Source organism: Pleurodeles waltl, chromosome 5 (assembly GCF_031143425.1).
Source record: "Pleurodeles waltl isolate 20211129_DDA chromosome 5, aPleWal1.hap1.20221129, whole genome shotgun sequence".
NCBI lineage: Eukaryota > Metazoa > Chordata > Amphibia > Caudata > Salamandridae > Pleurodeles > Pleurodeles waltl.
Window position 1 is genome coordinate 1,044,787,818 of NC_090444.1, and position 16,838 is coordinate 1,044,804,655.

The following is a 16,838-nucleotide window of genomic DNA, read 5'->3' on the forward strand; positions in this document are numbered from 1 at the left end:
TCTTTTAAGGTTCTTTTGGGGTCCACAGCTCACCCCAAGGGTCCAGAAGTTCTGTGATGGTCCTTGGGAAGTGCGGACTTCAACTCCCAGAGTGCACCTGGCGCAAACTCCTTTTTGGCCACTGGGCAGTGGTCAGCTGGTAACTTTTTCAGGAGTTGGTGCAGGGGACTCTGGTTAGCAATTTTTCACCTGTAGCAAACAGGGAGTCCCTCCTTGAACCAGTGGAAGCCAGGCAAAGTCCTTCTTGTGGTGAAGCCCAAGTGTGCAGCTGGTGCAGTCTTTCTGAGTGCAGGGTCCAGGTGCAGGCCAGGGGTCCAGCAGGGCAGTCCTTCTTCTCCTTGTAGTTCTTTCTTCTTGAAATTTGGTGGGGATCTGCGGCGTGGGTGCAGGTCTGCCAGTTTTATCCTTGCTCCTGGGTGAAAAGCAGGGGGGCCCTGGTCCTCCAATCAGGGACAGGGTCGTCCCCCTGTGATGACCACTTCCTGGGAAGTGTGGCAAAAATCCATCCCAGAAGGCAATAGTCTCTAAAAATCCAAAATGGATGAATCTGATTTTTGGAGGAGAGATCTGGCTGAGCCCACCCACTGGTGTGGCTAAAAATCATAAACACACCCCTCTCCTGCCCTCTCCTAATCTAATCAAGGGGGCACCTAGCTGTCTGGGGTTGCAGGATGTGGGGGTGTTGCTGGGTGCTCCAGATGTCCTTCTCTGCCTTTGAAGACCAGTTTGGCAGCCCTCCCCCTTCCTGCTTCCCCATCTGCTGAGGGGAGATTCTCTCCCCCAAGCACATTCCTTTGTGTAAAGCCAGGCCACTTCACACCTCATTAAAGTGGCCTGGCAGAAGCTGCTGCAGGCTGGCCAATCAGAGCACAGCAGCAAAAACAATGCAGAGCTGAAATTGGCAACTTTTTAGGTAAAGTCTAAACTTTTTACCTGCACTAGTTATATTAAATCCAACAACTGGAAGTTGTGGGATTTATTATAACAATCAATTTGATACCAAATTCTTGGTATGTAACATTTAAGGAGACTTTAAAATTTAAAATAAAGTCTGCCCATTCTAGCCTATGAAGGCCATTTACTTCAATGAGGGAAAAACAAATTTGGCTGTTTTTACCTCACCAGGGCTTATAAATCTATTTTTATAAAGTCCCTGCTTATAGTTACATGGCACCCAGCCCTAGGGGCACATAGGGCACACCTTAGGGGTGACTTATATGTAAAAATAAGGTAGTTTAAAACTTTGGAAGTACCTTTAATTCCAAAGTCGAATTTGCATATAACTTTAATTTAAAAGCAGCCAGCAAGGCAGGCTTGCTTTTAAAATGACACTGGGCACCTCAGCAATGCACCTAGGTGTGCACCACCTATGCTGTGGTCCCTAAACCTACATGCCCTACCATATACTAGGGACTTATAGGTAGGTTAACTTAGCCAATTATAATTAGCCTAATTTGCATATCCATTTTACACAGAGCACTGGCCCTGGGACTGGTAAGCAGTACCCAGGGCACAGCCAAGAGTCAGTAACCACCAGTACCTATCCAGAAAGAGTGGGGGTGATCAGGCAAAAAAAAGGACTTTCCTACACTGCCCCCCCCCCAGATGAAAGGTGATGGGTACTAACCTACACCCTGGTAGTCCTCATCAGCTAAGTGGAAAAACCTGGAAAGGCCATCTGCATTGGCATGAGCAGTCCCAGGTCTGTGCTCCACTGTGAAGTCCATCCCCTGTAGGGAAATGGACCACCTTAACAGTTTTGGGTTCTCCCCCCTCATCTGCATCAACCATCTGAGAGGTCTGTGGTCAGTTTGTACACGGAAGTGAGTGCCAAACAAGTAAGGCCTCAACTTCTTCAGGGACCAAACCACAGCAAAGGCCTCCCTCTCAATGGCACTCCATTTTTTCTCTCTGGGGAGTAGTCGCCTGCTGATGAAGGCAACTGGGTGATCATGGCCCTCTTCATTAACTTGTGCTAACACTGCCCCAATCCCTTCCTCTGAAGCATCTGTTTGCACTACAAATTCCTTGCTATAGTCAGGGGCCAGTAACACTGGTGCTGAACACATAGCCTGTTTTAGGGTGTCAAAAGCTTTCTGACACTCTGGGGTCCAAATGACCTTCTTGGGTTGTTTCTTGGAGGTAAGCTCAGTCAGAGGGGCCACTATGGTCCCAAAATTCTGAACAAACCTCCTGTAATACCCAGTCAGGCCAAGAAAGGCCCTGACCTGAGTCTGGGTTTTTGGAGCCTCCCAATCCAGGATAGTCTGGATCTTGGGCTGGAGAGGTTGTACATGGCCTCCGCCAACAAGGTGGCCCAGGTACACAACAGAACTTTGCCCTATCTGGCACTTGCTTGCCTTGATAGTCAGGCCTGCTTGAAGCAGGGCCTGAAGCACTTCCTTCAGGTGGACCAGGTGGTCCCTCCAGGTGGAACTAAATACAGCTATATCATCCAGATAAGCTGCACTAAAAGATTCCAACCCAGATAGGACTCTATTCACCAACCGTTGGAAGGTGGCAGGAGCATTTTTCATCCCAAAGGGCATCACCTTGAACTGAAAGTGGCCCTCTGGTGAGGAAAATGCTGACCTCTCCTTAGCTCTTGGACTTAAGGCAATCTGCCAATATCCTGAGGTCAGATCAAATGTGCTCAGGAATTTGGCAGCCCCCAACCTGTCAATGAGCTCATCAGCTCTAGGTATGGGGTGAGCATCAGTCCTAGTGACTGCATTTAGACCTCTGTAGTCCACACAGAATCTTAATTCTTTCTTCCCACCTTGGGGATTAGCTTTGGGTACCAGTACCACTGGACTGGACCAAGGACTATCAGAGGGCTCAATTACCTTCAGGTCCAACATCTTAGCCACTTCAGCTTTGATGTTGGCCTTGACCTGGTCAGACAGCCTGTACAGCTTGTTCTTGACAGGCAAGCTGTCACCAGTGTCAACATCATGGACACACGAATTGGTGAGTCCAGGGGTCAGGGAGAACAGACTAGCAAACTGTCCCAAGACTTGCTTACAGTCTTGTTGTTGCTGATCTGTCAGTTTGGGAGAGAGTACCACTCCCTCCACTGACCCATCTTTTTCCTTTGAGGACAGGAGGTCTGGCAGAGGTTCACCCTCCTCCTCCTTCCCTTCATCAGTGACCATCAGCATGGTCATGTCTGCCCTGTCCTGGTGGGGTTTCATCCTATTAACATGCAGGATCCTATGAGGATTCCTGGGGGTGCCAAGGTCCACCAAGTAGGTGACCTCACCTTTTTTTTCTAGGATTGGATAGGGCCCAGTCCATTTGGCCTGTAGTGCCCTAGGAGCCATGGGCTCCAAAACCCACACCAGCTGTCCTGTGTGATACTCAGGCATGGTAGCCTTTTGATCATGCCAGAGCTTCATGAGCTCCTGACTGGCCTCCAGGTTCCTGCTTGCCTTCTTCATATACTCAGCCATGCGAGACCGCAGGCCTAGTACATAATCCAGCACATTCTCCTTGGCTTCCTTGAGAGGCTTTTCCCAAGACTCTCTCACCAAGCACAATGGGCCTCTTACAGGGTGCCCAAACAGTAACTCAAAGGGGCTGAATCCAACCCCCTTCTGTGGCACCTCCCTGTAGGCAAACAGCAGGCATGGGAGGAGGACATCCCACCTCCTCCTGAGTTTGTCAGACAAACCCATGATCATGCCCTTCAGGGTCTTATTGAATCTTTCCACTAGACCATTGGTCTGTGGATGGTAGGGTGTGCTGAACTTATAAGTAACACCACACTCCTCCCACATGGCTTTCAGATAGGCTGACATAAAGTTTGTGCCCCTATCTGAGACCACCTCCTTTGGGAATCCCACTCTGGTGAACACACCAAGTAGGGCCCTAGCCACTGTGGGTGCAGTGATTGTCCGGAGGGGTATTGCCTCAGGGTACCTGGTGGCATGGTCCACTACCACCACAATGTACCTGTTACCTGAAGCAGTAGGTGGGTCTAGGGGACCAACAATGTCAATCCCCACGCTCTCAAAGGGAGTCCCAACCACTGGCAGTGGAATTAAGGGAGCCTTTGGCTTGCCCCCTGTCTTGCCACTGGCTTGACAGGTGACACAGGAGCTGCAAAACTCCCTGACTTTTTCTGACATTTCAGGCCAAAAAAAATGGTTGACCAGCCTGTTCCAGGTCTTGGTCTGTCCCAAATGACCAGCTAAGGGGATATCTTGGCTTAAGGTAAGGAGGAATTCTCTATACTTTTGGGGGACCACTACTCTCCTAGTAGCCCCTTCTTTGAGGGTCCTAGCCTCAGTGTAGAGAACTCCATCCTCCCAGTAAACCTTGTGGGTACCACTGGTATCCCCTTGTTCTTGCCTGGCAGCAGTCTGTCTCAGGCCCTCAAGAGTGGGACACTCTCTTTGTCCCTGGCACAAATCTTCTCTGGTGGGCCCACCTGCCCCTTGCAGTTCTGCCAAGTCAGGCAGAGTTTGCAGGGAAGGTGTCCCTCCCTCAGAGTTCAGATCCTCCCCCTCAGGGTTGGATTCTTCCTGACCCTCTGTACTTGTTGGGGCTGGTAAGCCAGACCCAGTGCCCTTTCTCTTCTTCTTGGAGGCTTGGCCCATTGTTCCAGGGTCCAAGTGTCCAGCATTTCCCTGTTGTGCTGCCTGTGACCTGGTCACAGCACACACCCATTCAGGGAGATCCAGCATCTTTGCATGGACCCTTCTCTCCACTTCTGACCATTCAGATGCTTCAAGATCGTTTCCCAGCAGACACTCTACTGGGAGGGCAGGAGCTACAGCTACTTTTTTAGGGCCAGTCACACCTCCCCATTCCAGACTTACCATAGCCATGGGATGGAGTTTGGTTCTGCTATCTGCATAAGTCACCTGGTGGAAGACACCAGGTAAGACCTGCTCTGGAGAAACCAGCTTTTCTGTGACCATTGTCACACTGGCTCCTGTATCTCTCAGAGCTTCCACTTCAGTCCCATTGACTTTAGGCCTTTGCCTATACCTCTGCATGATGGGAGGTAAGGTGGCCATAGTTGCAATGTCCACCCCACCCACGGATACTAAGGTGACTTCAGTGTACCCTGATTCCACCCCTGGGCCAACTTCCACCCCCAACCCTACACTAGCAATCCCCTGGGATTGCCCACCAGTGGGGGGCTTCTTGGTGCAGATAGCATCTCCTCTTTTATGTCCTGGCTGATAACAGTCAAAACACTTGCCAGCCTTAGCAAGCTCCTGAAACCTTCCTGCTTTAGCAGGATCAAAATTCTTTCCCTGATACCCTTTCCCTTTAGAAGTGAATTGGCTCGGGGCTCCCCCTCCCTGAGAAGTTTTTGGGGACTCTTGTGAGGACTCTTTGGGTTTTTTGTCATCTTTCCCTTGGTTCTTCCCCTGAGAAGAACCATGTCCTCCCTTTTTCTGATCACCCCCTGGGGGTCTCTGGTTAACTCTAGTTCTTAACCAGTCATCTGCTGCCTCCCCCAGCTCTCTGGGGTTGGTCAACCTAGAGTCTACTAGATACTGGCGGAGCCTCTCTTGGACACAATTAGTTAGAAGGTGCTCCCTCATAATCAAATTGTACAGCCCCTCAAAGGTACTTACCCTGTTGCCCTGTATCCAGCCCTCCAGTGCTTTCACTGAAATGTCCACAAAGTCCACCCAGGACTGGGTGCTTGTCTTTTGGGTGTCCCTAAACTTAAGCCTATACTGCTCTGGGGTTAGACCAAACTTCTTAGTCAAGCAACTCTTCATACTGGGGTATGAGTCTGCATCCTCCCCACTCATGGTTAGGAGCCTATCCCTCCCAGAGTTGGGAACTAACTCCCAAAGGAGTGAACCCCAGTACTGAGGCTTGACTTTCCTCATCTGGAGGGCCCTCTCAAAGGCCCCCAGCCACTTATCGATGTCATCCCCCTCTACATAGGCAGGAACCACCCCTTTGGGTAATCTGGGGGCAAAACCCCCACCCAGGGACACCTCAGTTTCTTTCTCGCTGCTTCCATCTTTTTTTTCTTTGCTTGCCCACTTCTTTTTTTCTAGGGCAAGCTTCTCTGCCTCCAAAGCTATGTAGGCTAGCTGGGCTTCCAGCTCTCTTTCCCTAATGGATGGGTTTTCTCCTCCTGAAAGGACCCTCTTCCTACCACTAGCTTTGGGTCTGCCTCTAGTGACTGTGTCCAATGAGGACCGTTCCTCCTCTTCCTCACTTGGGGTCTGATGCCTTTCCTCCCCTGAGTGGTTAGAGTTAGCATCATCCTCTTTTGGTTCCTCCTCTGGAGCTTCCTCTGTCTCTACCTCTTGGGCCTCAGCCCATGCTGTCAGGGATTTAATCAGGATTTCCTTCCTGAGATTAGGGGTTGCAGGCAACCCCCTCTCAATACACAACCCCCTAAGCTGGACTACTGTCAGTGTGGGTAGGCTAGCCAGATCAAGCTCCATGGTTCCCTAGTTTTGTGTCAACAAAAACTTTTTGCAAAAATTGGAAACAAGAATTTAGAAAAATTACAAAAATTCAATAATTGAAATTAATCCAAATTAATTTTTTAAAAAAAATTAAAATTAAAAATTAAAAACAATTTTTGCACTAGGACAATTTAAAGGATTTTTAATTTGTTTTATCTAAAACTGTAACGTGATATTGAACACAAGTACAGGATCCCGTCGCTGCTTCCAATTATGTTGGAAAATGGGTTATTGGTAGGGCAGGTAGGTACCTACACCTAGCAACAAGCCACAAACCTCCACAAAAGTACAGTTAGGTCTCAGTAAATTAATCCCAGCTCTACCCTTGGTAGCTTGGCATCGAGCGTCAAGGCTTAACTTAGGAGACAAAGTGTAAAGCATTCAAATATCACAAAACAGTAATTAAATAAAACACAGGAAACAGTTTAAAAATCCAAAACCAATTTATAAAAATAGCTTATATTTTTATCTTTAAAATGACACAAAAACGATTAAAATCGGTTCAGGGGAACCGGAGATATGAATTTTTAAAGTATTATTATTTTCTAGCGCATAGAAACAAAAAGCGCCAATCGGGTCATCTGGTTGCACCAGGACCGGGACAAAGTCAAACTTTCAGGCCGACCGCGATGGATCCCTGCTCGGATACAGGTCGCGGGAAGCCTCGGTTAAAAAGTTACCTTCTGACTTAGTCTTTATTTTGAAGTTTTTCTTCACCGGGACGAACCTGCCAGTTGGATCCGACCTCCTGGAGCCCTTGTCCGGATACGCGAAGTCGGTTTCCTCGGTGGTGATTTCTACCTTCGGACTTAGTCGTTTTTTTCGAGATGAAAATCCTTCGACCGGGGTAAACCTGGATCTTGATCCGACGTCCGTGGAGCCCTTCTCGGATACGATGGCTGGAAGGTCCCGGTCAACTTTTTACGTTCGGACTTAGTCTTTTTTTCGGATGTTTTTCTTGACCGGGACGAACCACGAAGTCAGGCCGGGTCGCGGTTGAGGCAAGCCGGCTAGAATTTCCGCGTCGAGTCGGTCACTTTATGGAGCTTTTTTCTAAAATTTCTCCAATCTTTTCCAAACTTCTGGGGCTTCACCCAGATGTTCTTTTAAGGTTCTTTTGGGGTCCACAGCTCACCCCAAGGGTCCAGAAGTTCTGTGATGGTCCTTGGGAAGTGCGGACTTCAACTCCCAGAGTGCACCTGGCGCAAACTCCTTTTTGGCCACTGGGCAGTGGTCAGCTGGTAACTTTTTCAGGAGTTGGTGCAGGGGACTCTGGTTAGCAATTTTTCACCTGTAGCAAACAGGGAGTCCCTCCTTGAACCAGTGGAAGCCAGGCAAAGTCCTTCTTGTGGTGAAGCCCAAGTGTGCAGCTGGTGCAGTCTTTCTGAGTGCAGGGTCCAGGTGCAGGCCAGGGGTCCAGCAGGGCAGTCCTTCTTCTCCTTGTAGTTCTTTCTTCTTGAAATTTGGTGGGGATCTGCGGCGTGGGTGCAGGTCTGCCAGTTTTATCCTTGCTCCTGGGTGAAAAGCAGGGGGGCCCTGGTCCTCCAATCAGGGACAGGGTCGTCCCCCTGTGATGACCACTTCCTGGGAAGTGTGGCAAAAATCCATCCCAGAAGGCAATAGTCTCTAAAAATCCAAAATGGATGAATCTGATTTTTGGAGGAGAGATCTGGCTGAGCCCACCCACTGGTGTGGCTAAAAATCATAAACACACCCCTCTCCTGCCCTCTCCTAATCTAATCAAGGGGGCACCTAGCTGTCTGGGGTTGCAGGATGTGGGGGTGTTGCTGGGTGCTCCAGATGTCCTTCTCTGCCTTTGAAGACCAGTTTGGCAGCCCTCCCCCTTCCTGCTTCCCCATCTGCTGAGGGGAGATTCTCTCCCCCAAGCACATTCCTTTGTGTAAAGCCAGGCCACTTCACACCTCATTAAAGTGGCCTGGCAGAAGCTGCTGCAGGCTGGCCAATCAGAGCACAGCAGCAAAAACAATGCAGAGCTGAAATTGGCAACTTTTTAGGTAAAGTCTAAACTTTTTACCTGCACTAGTTATATTAAATCCAACAACTGGAAGTTGTGGGATTTATTATAACAATCAATTTGATACCAAATTCTTGGTATGTAACATTTAAGGAGACTTTAAAATTTAAAATAAAGTCTGCCCATTCTAGCCTATGAAGGCCATTTACTTCAATGAGGGAAAAACAAATTTGGCTGTTTTTACCTCACCAGGGCTTATAAATCTATTTTTATAAAGTCCCTGCTTATAGTTACATGGCACCCAGCCCTAGGGGCACATAGGGCACACCTTAGGGGTGACTTATATGTAAAAATAAGGTAGTTTAAAACTTTGGAAGTACCTTTAATTCCAAAGTCGAATTTGCATATAACTTTAATTTAAAAGCAGCCAGCAAGGCAGGCTTGCTTTTAAAATGACACTGGGCACCTCAGCAATGCACCTAGGTGTGCATCACCTATGCTGTGGTCCCTAAACCTACATGCCCTACCATATACTAGGGACTTATAGGTAGGTTAACTTAGCCAATTATAATTAGCCTAATTTGCATATCCATTTTACACAGAGCACTGGCCCTGGGACTGGTAAGCAGTACCCAGGGCACAGCCAAGAGTCAGTAACCACCAGTACCTATCCAGAAAGAGTGGGGGTGATCAGGCAAAAAAAAGGACTTTCCTACAATGGGCACAGGTGTAGTCATTGCACCTGAAATGTGTCACTCAGGGCCGAGTGTACCTATATCAGGTATTGTGAATCACACATTTCTAGACTCAGCAACTAGCAATTAGCAACTTGGATGATCAGAGGTAGAACACTCAAAATGACACTGTTTGCAAATAAAAAATGGGGTAGCAAATAACCTACCTCTTCGATCATGATGAGGTAGTTCTCATTTTGAAAACCCCTTGGGAATGGCAGCACTCACAGGAATGTTGGGCTGTTGAGTTCAGCAGACCACCATGTCTGTGACTGCTTTCATACTAAGGTGTTAACATTTGTTGAAATGCAGCAATATTTGAGCAAGGGTGTAGAGAAAGTATTTTAACAACCTATTTCATTACTAAAATAGATTTGTGGAAGCAGTCAGTGGTCCCTTGCACAACTTCATGCTCAGAAATAGTTTGTGGGCATGCATTCACAAAGGGAGGAGGGATCCCATGCTGACCATTTGCCTTTTGAAAATGCGTTGGAAAAATGGGAAATAGATGGTAACTGCAATAGCTCAGTCCCGTCAGATGTGCCCAAGAAAAAAATGTTGTAGGAGCCTGCGATTCAATGATAGGAATTGAACGCCTAATCCTAAATGCCACTTGAAGACCCTGTTTTGTGATTGTGCAATTTGATAGCAGAATGGGCCATTTGTGTTTGTCCATGTGAATGAATATTTGTCCTGACGTAAACACAAGAATTTGGAGAACTTAGATATTAGTGAAGGTTATAAAGAGCTTGGTACATATGGCCCTGAATACTGTTAGGACACAGCTCAACAAAACTGTGGACGGCATTGTTACCATGGATTACCATGTGTAATACATCACATTACTGGGACACTTACAGTTTGTTCAACTTGCATTCCACATGGCCACAAACATTACATGCAGCATGTCACAACATCTGCTACTGTCACTCAGGAGCATTGAATTGTACACATTTGTCAATGTGATACTCACCAACAGGGCCACCAATCACCACACCCAGGTGGTCCAGCAGGTCCTGCTCTCGGGCCAGCAGGTCAGCCCAGCGATGCTAGAGCTGGTGCTCGTTCCGGGAGGTGTTAAATATCCTTCTCAGCTGGAACAGCACCTTCGACCAGCGCAGCCATCTTGCTTCAGTGTGATACCCCTGTATCACACGGCCCCCAGCCTTCAACATCATGGGAAGGAAGTGGCACACCAGCCACACAAATGCCCTAAGCTCCTCCTCACCCATGCGCCCCAGCCATGCCCTTCCCGACATAGTACAAAACATGTTTGACAGTAAATAGGGAAAAAATGTGAAAAGGAAGTAGAAAAAAGGAAACTTATAAAGTCCAATTAAAGACCCAAACCACCCCAACTAATCCCACCCACAAACAGAACCACAAAAGTACAAATACAAATCTAACAACAATAAAAGACACAAAAACACTTACACAGGTACAAAATGCAGTTACTGAACACCAAAAGACAAAAGATAGAACACACAGGAGAGAAAATACAAAATCCACAGAGAAGCAAATCAACACACAGCCACACAGTCTAGAAAAATCACAGACTGCAAAGTGAAAGTACACCCACTGTACAATTTCTGTAAACAGGATACCCTATTACAGCTTTTCCTGTCTCATTTGCACCCTGTTTTCTGTCTTGCGTGTTATTTTTTGATGCTTATGTAGTTTGCGTCAAACTTTTTGACGCACAGGCGTCAAAAACCCACACATTCATGGAACAATACATTTTTTATGGATATCTGCATGCCTGGGGTGCGCTGGTGGAACTATTGCTAGGGACACATTGATGTAATTTGATCATTTGCATCATTATTTGATGCATTTGCTTAAAAACTTCTGACTCAAATTGTGTTTGAAGCATTTTTCATTTTTTAACATTCATGCAGCCTATAACTAGACAAAGATAGGATGGTATGACCTGCAGTGTGTGTTCTAGTGTTTGACTACATGTGGTAGACCATGCTACTGTGGCCCACATTACTAATATTGTTGTGCAAGATTAGCTTTTTTAACTGACGCAACAGCAGCGCAAACTTTGGAACTTAAAATGGAATTTTTAAGTTTGTGCAGGTGTTGCATCAATAGAGGGCAATAAGACTATGCTACAAAAATGTGATTCAAGGACTGTGTGTTTTGTATGTGATTTGACTGTTAAAACTACTTGTGTGCTTCTGTTGGAACGGCATGCAATATATTATGCATGATGTTCTTGTACGAATGTGTTACAAATGGGTATCAACATCAGATGCCAATCAATGAGGTACAACAGTCATGATATGTGTTGGTACTATGAGTCAATTCTTTTGCTGTGTGTAGTTGTTTGACTTTGGGGACAATACATTTACCACGACAAACAATACACAGGGAAGATCGAGGATGGCTGATGAGGGCTATGCCGGATATGTTACCCCTCACATGTCATTAATTGTTGGCTACCACTTCATGGTCACTTGTGTGTATACTACCCATGAGTCAGACATTTGAAAATGTTTGGTAGGTACAGTGTTTGCGACACAGAGCCTCAATTCCAATCATAAAATTGTTATATACACACCACAGTTTGACTATTGTAAATGACCTATGTTCCTTCTGTGGCTGTGGTGGACTAGCAGCCCAGGCTGCATGTGTTCACATATTTTCAGAAGTTCATTGCACAAAAGTGTCCAGTTCAAGTGTGTGGCCATGTATACCCAGTGTCGGTATTGGCCTTCATGGTGTAACGGTTACGTGCAGGTCTAGTCAGGAGTCAGTGGAGGCAACCCTTGAGTTCACAGAGTATCTTTCAAAGCAGATTTGATCTAAAGCCAAAGATCAGCTAAAGGCATACAATGGAATAGGGCAGCTATGGTAGAGCAGAAAATACAGAGGAGTGAAGACAGAGTAACCTTGGTGTGGACAAATATGTAACGGATCAGTAATGGACAAATATGCAGGTCTCATCACTACATTTGTACACAGGGTAGGGCTCTGAACTTCCCACAGCAACAGGGAACATCAGTGCCCCCTGGGCAGATTAATCTCACAGCTAGTCACCACGCAAGCTCCATCAAAAGGTGGCAGCAGAAATGAATCTGTCTGGACCATCAGGGCACAAACATGGATTGTCCTTACATGCACATTATCAGCCCTTGTTTGTTGGGCTGGAGGCACAGTACCAAATCCAGAAATACAGCCACAGCACACTGTCACTGTTTGGCACTAATAAAATACATGCAAAACCAGACAAAGGATGGGGGCTGGATTCGCCCCCTGGAAAACATGTGCCAGTACAAAAACAAAATTTAACTATTCTATACAGTTGAGGACTGATCGTACACGTACCCGACACCAAGAGGAATTGGAGGGCATGGAAACCAATTATGAGGCAAATGCAGGCACAGGGAATGTCTCTGGTTGATGCAAAGAGTGGAACCGGTCTGGCTAACAGGAAGCAGGCTCTGTCAGGAACAAACATGAACAAGGCAGAAAAACAGGGAGCAGAGTCTGACTGGAACAAGCAGGAACAACACTGTGGAAACAAAGAGCAGTTTCTGGGCTACTCAGCACTGTAACACAATCCAACAAAGGATCTGGTACACAAATGAATTGTACTCCAATGCACAACAAGGAGCTTCAGGGAATGGCAGCTTCTAAGCAGTTCCAGGCAGCAACAAGGCCAGAGCAGAGTGAAATGACTGGGCTGCATGAGAGACCTCAGAGGTGTGTGCAGCTTCAGTCTCTCACAAGTCCTGGAGGACAGAATCCAGTATAAGGAGCCAATCAGACATTTTCCATGGGAAGCAATGGACAGAAGATTACAGGTCTTACCGACTACCAGGCAGTGCATAATGGGGCATGAAGTCCATGCAGGCTGATGTAGTTGAACCAATGCATGCCATACTGAAAAGGGAAGCACACAGGAGTCAGAATGGGAGTCTGGGTGAGTGTAGATGTTGATTCCCAGGGTACAGATAGGCCATTTACTGCGCCCCCTAGAAAAGGGAAGGCAGAGACTTAAAACATGGCAGTGGCAGGACTCATTGCCTGGGATGGACTGCACAGGGCATGTGTTGTGAGCATTGCTTGTCATACCTGGGACACTTGTGCTATCCATTTTCAGGATTCATGCACCTCTTGTCACGCATGCTCCTTGCAGAGACAGCTGATGTCACACTCTGGTCATACATTCCTGTTACCAATGCTATTTCACATCCACTGCTTCATGTATGATGTGCTTATTTACCTTATGATTGATGATGTCATAGTTGTGTGTCATATGATGCAATAGACCATGTTGGCAACATGGATGTCTCTCATAGCTGTGGTCCTATGAATTTGCCCTTCAAATGTGAAATAGAAAAGATGTTTTTCATACAAACTGTGTGTGATGTTTATTGTACAATCATACCCATCAAATGTGATGTGGCATCAGACGTAGTCAGATTTGTCTTTTTGACATGCTCCCTAAGGTAATACTCTGATTCCTAGAGAACATGTGATGCATAAATAATTACCCAGGGCAGGATTGAGTGATAAAGTGAGGTGTTTAATTCCATATCATAACAATGTGTGTTAGTGACTATTGTTGAAAAAAGTTTTGAACTATCTGTTGTCTGCGATGCATTCCTGCAGCTGTGTTAGGGTGTTCCCCCTCATTTTCCCCAGCAGCATCCACCTCCTCATCCTCTTCAGGCAGTTCCTGTTCAGGTTCATATAGGGAGATGCTCCTCTTAACACAAATGTTGTGCAGGATGGCACAGGTCAAAATGATCTTGCAGACCATTTCTGAGGAATATAGGAGGCTGTCTCCGGTGATGTCCAGGCACCTGAATCTGGACTTCAGGATGACAAAAGTCTGTTCAACAATGGTTTGTGTTCTCCGATGTGCCTCATTATTGGCACGCTCTGCTTCTGTGCTTGGGTTGGTGAATGGGTTCATGATCCATGGCTGGATCCTGTAACCCTGATCAGCTGAAAGAGAAAATAGGGGTAAGTATTTTGTTGTTGCTTGCACCAGGAATGTCATGTAGCATGGCAGTTGATATCTTGTGTTGTCTGTGACTCATATGTGTTTGTGATACTGTGTGGGATCCTGGGCTTCTGTGAAGTTGTTTCTGCATTGGGTTGTTTGACATGAAAAACTTGTGTTTGGCTAATTGACCTAATTTCTTTGGTTATTTTCAAACTTGCAGTTCAGTGTGTATCTCCCATGCTTTATGGAGTGAGCAAGATGTTTTAGTGTGCGTTCACTGGAGGGAACATGATACTTTCACAAACACAATAGATTCCACTGTGGTGGTAACATGATTGTACTACATGGCCTGGACATCCCATCCAATTTGACATATGTCATTGCAGATGAAATGCAACAGTGAGGCCCTTTGATTAGGCTGGGTGACAATGCACAACACATCTCCATAAGTTGGCAGCACTGAGGTGTTCATTATTGACAATGCTCAATTGTCCCATGTGTGACTAGGTTCTATGCAAACCTTTGTTGTTCCCTCTGCCAGTGGCTCATGTGCAACAGTGAACTGAACTTGCTCCAGGTGAGCTGGCTAACTTGGTTGTGGAGGTGGATGTATGTGTGCAGGAAAGGCCATCTCCCTGTACATCTGGTATGTAGATGGAGAATTGTCTCTTTCAGTATGTGCAGCAGTTTGCACTTTGCATTAGTGTCACATCAACATGTTTTCATGGCACAGTCTACTTCCTTATTGCTAGGTGGCAATGTCACCCCAGGAGTAATGTGAAATGTTGGTACTGCCTCAGTATTTCCATGTCACCTACATGTGAGTCAGCATCATCATGCTATGTGTCTCATGGTGTTTGACCTGCAGCAACACACATTGCACACCCCTTACACAGTTCATATTGTTTGGGAGGGTGTGGGATGGACTATGTGGCCTTCTGTGATATTGAATGGTTAATCTTCTAAGTTGTACTGCCAGTGCAGGCCATGTCATTGTCACTGTGTTTGTTTAAAAATTGGACCCTTGTGGCTCTAGAGTGGCATCTATTGTTATTTGCAGCGGTAATTTGTCCATAGGTATGTATCTCATTGGGTCAGGATATCAAACATAACTACCAGTGTCACACCTCAGTGTCTTCCTGGCCACGTGTCAATGTAGTGGTGTATGTATTGTGTGTCTTACAGGGTTATTGTGCCATGTGTATATTACTAGATTTATGGACTTACCAACAAGAAGGCCATTGCCATATCGTCCATCCTGCAAGTGCTGATTGATGATGCTGTGGCGAAAGATGAAGGAATCATGTACACTCCCGCAAGGAAGGATGCCCACAAGACCTGGCCTGCAGCCACACCCTGCCGCCAACACCTCTTACCACACAACTTCATGGTATGCAAGGCCCTTTGGCTGAGCACAGCGGGAGTTGGCTATGGCTTCCCTGGGTGTGAGAACAAGTGTGAGAAGGTGTATCTGGGGGTGAGAGTGACTGTCAGATTGTCTGTCTTGGTGTGAGAGTGTGAACATCAGTGTTTTAGTGGGCACATCATGTGGGCGAAGGTCTGTGAGTGAGTGCATGAGGGTGTCAATAGGTCTGGAAGTGGGTGCATGAGTGTCTGAGTTGGTCTGTGACTGGGTACAGGAGTGTCTGAGTGGGTGCGTAAGTATCTGAGTGGGTGTGTGAGTAGGAGAAATTGATTGAAAGAGACAGAAATAGAGAAAGAACGTGAGAGGGAGAGAGATAAGAAGTTTTTTAGGTTTGGGTATCGGATATACTTAGAATCAAATATGTATGTACAATTTAAAATAAAAAATTTATTTGTTATTTGAAACAAATATAATAATTTGATTTTTTTAAAAAAAATTTAAAGGGAAATGACTCACACATCCAGTGCTCTGAGTTAAGGTCTGTGACCTTTACACTGAGCTATGAGTTTTTTTCATTAATTTTTGTGTAGGCCCTTATGGGCTATCTGGGACTACGAGGGGGTCCTCAAAGGCTCCCCGGTCCCTACATATTTATTTAGTTTAATTTTACTTTAAATTAAAAGCATTTTATGGGCTAACTGGCACTGCTGGGGAAGCCTTAAGGCTTCCCTTGCAGCACCATTGCTTCAGCAAGCTTTGACAGCAGCTCCCTCCTTGCTGAAGCATTTCATTTCTGTCCCCTGCACAAGTGCAGGGAACAGAGATGAAAGCTTCAGATTTTGACAGTGGGACCTGCTGTACTAGGTCCCGCTGATAAACCTCAAAGTAAGCCACAGCAAACAGCTATTTCCCGGGGGTGGGCACCCTGGGACATAGCAGGAGACAGCCCTGGGGGGTGGCGTCACCAGGGCCATCAGTGGCTCCAAGAGGGGGACTGCGTGGCCCCCCTCCAACTTTGCACACAGCCTGGGGAGGTGATTTGGGACCCCCTGTCTTTTATTAAAATATTTGCTTTGGAGAAATTCAGTGCAGCCCTGGGGGGTGGTGGTATCTAGGGTGTGGAGAGCAACAGGCCCCCTGCATTAAATACATTTATTGCCCTGGGAAGTTGCTGGTCCCTGGGCAGCAGGGGGGCACGCGGCTGCCCTGCATATTTAAGATTTGCCCTGGGGAGGTGGTGGTCCCCAGAGCAGTGCAGCATATAACTCATAAGCCCCAGGGAGGTGGTAGAAAGAGGCGCGGTAGCCCGCACATAGGGCCTGATTTATACTTTTTGACGGAAACCTGC